A 4,442-nucleotide genomic window follows, 5' to 3' on the forward strand; every position below is an offset into this window, starting at 1 on the left:
AGAGAGAGAGAGAGAATACTGTTTATTACACAGAGCTGCTTTCATTACCATTATATGAACTTGTATTAATACAGTCACAGATTATCTCAACACGGAGGACCCAAAAATCTGACATCACATCTTTTTCCTTTACCTTTAGACAGTTTTATGTGCACTACAAAGGGCTCGAATGCAAACTGACTAACAAAAAAGGCAAAATAAGAAAATAAATAAGAACAGTGAAACAATAGAAACTAATGCATAAAGCTTAAAAAAACAAGTTCCCTAACATAACTTGAATACTGAACTTTAATTCCATGATACTCATCATCTGATGAAGATCATGTGATAATAGAAGGCTCCAGAACAGGATTATTTTTCCTCCTCCAGAGCAACAGAGGATATACGACTGTTTTCAAGCACTAACAAACTGATTTAAATTTTAAATCCCCATTTAACTCTTTAAAAAAATTTAATAAATACAAAAATACAGATTAAATAACTAAAATAACCAAATCTAAACGTGAACTGAACGTATAATAAACTATAAAAACATGTATTTTACATACACAGATAAAAGAATATGTGTCCTCTATTTTGGACATCAAACCCGTGGCCTTCCAGACTCACTGCCCACTAGTGTACACAGCTCTAAATAGAATAAATATGAACATAAAAAATGCTAATATCTGTAGGAATCTATCTTCCCATCAAGAAAGCAGAGCAAAGAGTCATCAGTGTTCAACAGAGTCAATCAATGTGTAAAAAACTTAATATGACTGAATTCATGCAGTGAAAATACACATACATGCTTTAAAAAGTACAGCATTGGTTTATTATTGCACTCACATAACACTGTCAACTCATAATGGACAGTTAAAAGAAATAGCACTGTACAGTTTCAGCCTCTGGCACACTGTGGCTCCACGTCAGTCGACACAGAAACCTACAGAGTCTGCACTGCTCTCTGCCCACGGGGCTGTTTTCTCCACGTCGCTGCCCAATTTTCCTTCAGCACACAACTGGACCGTGTGTCCCACAAACACTGATGCCCTGTCCCACACATCCGCTCTGTTACCGAGGCAGGAATCTGTGTCAGCCAGTCCTGTTCATCCACAATGGATGTCATTCATCAGAGAGAGGATGCGCAAACATTTGGACAGAATCCTCTCTGATAATAACGCGCAGATACAAATCATTTTTAACTGTGTAAAGTCTCTCTCCCACTCTTTTTAAGAAATCATTTTTCAGGACTTTTCTAGGACTTTTTCCAGGACTTTTTCAGCATTTCAATGGTGGTCAGAGTTTATGGGACACACATTTTTGTGGCACTGTCCTCACCACAGTTCCTGCTGCAGCCTCAGCGGAGCATAAATAACAGTTCAAATCAAGTAGAATTTATTTTATTTTACAGAAAATCAGCCGATTAAAAGAAGAGGTAGAAAGATCATTGCACAATTAATAATATCAACCATAACAATGAATGTAAATTTGATCAGAACAACAGGCTGCAAACGGTGTGAACAGCTCTTCACTGACACGGGAGCAGAAATGAAAAAGCGCCTGGTAAACCCACTTTGAATTGTCACGGCACACACATTATCTATCCCACAGTCGAGTTTCAAACTAAATATTTGGTCATTTAGATCAATTTCCAGGTGTTTCCATGACTGCAAAACTAGTTTCTAAATTTCCAGGTTTTCCAGATTCTCCAGGACCGTGGGAGCCCTGTACTGTAAACTGCCAAGACAGAAGGAGAGCCTGAAGGCAACACCACCTTTACTGCACCTTGAGGAGTTTTCTTATAAACAAACAAAAGTGATGTTTACAATCAGTGTTAGTCACCACAATTCATTGTGTGAGCTCCAACAACTGTTTCCTCCTTGCAAAGTGTTTTAAATCGAGATAAAAGGGGACAGATATCATTGTGCCATCATTCTTCTCATCTAACTCTGCCAGTAAGTGAAAAAGCCTATTCCTATTCCTAACTATTCCTTTAAATTTAACACGAAAAAAATGAAAGCTACACATCTTTAGATATGTATCCTTTGTGTCCATGCTTGTACCTACAGATCATAAAGGAGACATCAGGTAGAAGACTCATAGAGACTGGACTGTCAATCAGAGCCATCATCACCCAATAATAAAAACAGAAAGGTTCCTGCTTTACACCCCATTTCTACCTCCAATAACTTGTCCTAATATTTTATACTATTACAACAGTTTTTCTCTTATTCATTATCTGTTTATATCAGTCTAAACATCATCAGTCTGAGGCTCACAGGAATAGTTATAGTTACGGACACATGCATTCATTACTACATATGTGCTTACAACATTAGAAAGTGTTCATATTTATAGGCTGTTTATAAATGCTACATAGAAGTGTTACCGATCATCTGTTTGCCAAGATATTCTCCATCTACGTACACAATAACCAACAGCATTATAATGGTGGATGTATAGAAGGAGGCCATGGTCAAATTCCTCCCTTTTGGGAACTGAATTGTTCTTAAATAACAGATCTGTTCGATGGAGCAGAAGAAACATGCAATTTAAATTCATTAGCAGTCCAACACGACCTGAGGGGACGTCTTCAGCTGCTGATGAACCCTGTCAACAGTTCACTGTGACCTGACTTCTCTATACATCGGCTTCCTCCATGCTGTCCTCCCATTGGACAAAACCCAGTTACAAGGTCGGACAACTTCCTGTTGCAGACACAACAACAACCAGGGAGGAAAACATGCCACTACTCCGGTCCTGGCTGTGTGCAGTTATCCTCTGTCTGCAATAAACCAGACCCTCATTAATCTCTCCGATCATGTAAACTATATGTGAATACACATGTCATTTAAAAAGGTCAAAAACATACTAAGTATTTAAAGTGGATTCTCTAAAGCACTTTGAATTGCTTCTGTATGAGACAGCGCTCCACAATAAGGCTCGACTTTGACGAGACTGTGAGAAGTTCCTGGTTATTTTCCTCCTCTCTGCGTTTCACAATGTTCTCTCTCACTGTAAATAACTAGTTGACTCCCCAAATAACAGCAGTAGATCTCTGCACTGGGAGCAAGCTGGTGGTAAATTAGGAGGTAGTGTACAATAGTAGCCTTGGTGAAATCTGCAAGGCACAATGTGGGAGTGAGTCTAAATAAACTCTGCAGTCAGCCCCGACTATGAGACTGCCACCGGCAGAACGTATGTGCACTTACTCGTGTGACATGCAAACACTAGGCTGAATAAGAGGTTTAATATATATTTGTAGGTGTGTCTGTTGTTGGTGGGTGTGGCGTTCAAGATTAGACATTAGAACGCTGACGTTCAACAGCACAACATCACACCTCTCGGACGCTGCGGCTAATCCCCTTCAGACAGCTGAGCTCTAATTTTCTGTCCAAACTGTGCAGCACAGGTGGAAGCAACAGAAAGATGACTGAGTGTGTGTGTGTGTGTGTTTGTGTGTCTCGCAGGTGAATGGCAAGTATGTTAGCAGCTGAGGTATCTGCCACCAGCGTGCTAGAACATGAGCGAGTATGAGAAAACTGACTTTGCCAGGGATTGCTAATTACTGCTCCTATATCCTGCAGGACAGCAGTGTTTGTGTGAGTATCTGGGCGCGGCTCATTGAAAGCAAGTAGGTTTGGCTGCTCATGCTCACTTGTATTACCTCTGTGCCTGCTGGAGGTGCTGGAGACAGAGAGCTACGAAGCATTCCTCCATAGACAACAGCCACTCAACCACAATTACACAACAAACCACTGTCATGGTCGACCACGTTCGAACACAAACAGCTCTGTATTACAAGTGCTTGGGCCTGATCCTCTGAGTATTTGTGTGTGTTTGTGTGTGTTTCTTGGTGTTGTATGAACCTCTGTTAAGACTACACAAACACACACACACACAGTCTACAGCCGTGCTAACATCTCTGTGAGGCTGTAGGCGGTGCTTTGAGCTAAATGCTAACATCTGCACGTTAACACGTTCACAATGACAATGTATACATGCTGAGGAACATGATGTTTAGCAGGACCATGTTCACAATCTTAGTTCAGCAAGTTAACATGCTAAATTAGTGCAAAACATAACCTACAGCTGGGGGTTATTTGAATGTCATTAGTTTTGTAGGAATTTGGTCTTAAAGCAAACTTAGTGCAGTATTTTACAGCATTGGTTCCCAACCTGCAGGTAAACATATAGACAGTAGGCCTATATCTTAGCATTTAGTTTGTCTGTGAAGAAAACTAAATTATATTTAAAGTTTAGATCATTTAGATCGTTTGTATGATTGTTAAAAAGTAACTAAATACACAATACACAGTTTATGTATACACAGTCTACTGGACTGGAATGACTCAGCTGGGTCTGTGCACCTTATCTAGCCATCGGGAAGGATAGAGTGACAAGAAGACTACACACTGATCTGCTCTCTTGGTTTTTGTTTGTTAACAAGATATTATCTC

At 39.9% G+C, this 4,442-nt stretch overlaps 1 protein-coding gene across 4 annotated transcripts in view; it reads right to left on the reverse strand.

Annotated features, from left to right (window-relative positions):
• pacsin3 (protein kinase C and casein kinase substrate in neurons 3) overlaps positions 1–4,442 on the reverse strand; it is a 38,391-nt gene that overhangs the window by 21,656 nt on the left and 12,293 nt on the right. The gene's annotated exons all lie outside the window — the stretch shown is intronic.

This window comes from Morone saxatilis, unplaced genomic scaffold (assembly GCF_004916995.1).
Source record: "Morone saxatilis isolate NCDOM2014 unplaced genomic scaffold, NCSU_SB_2.0 Contig11, whole genome shotgun sequence".
NCBI lineage: Eukaryota > Metazoa > Chordata > Actinopteri > Moronidae > Morone > Morone saxatilis.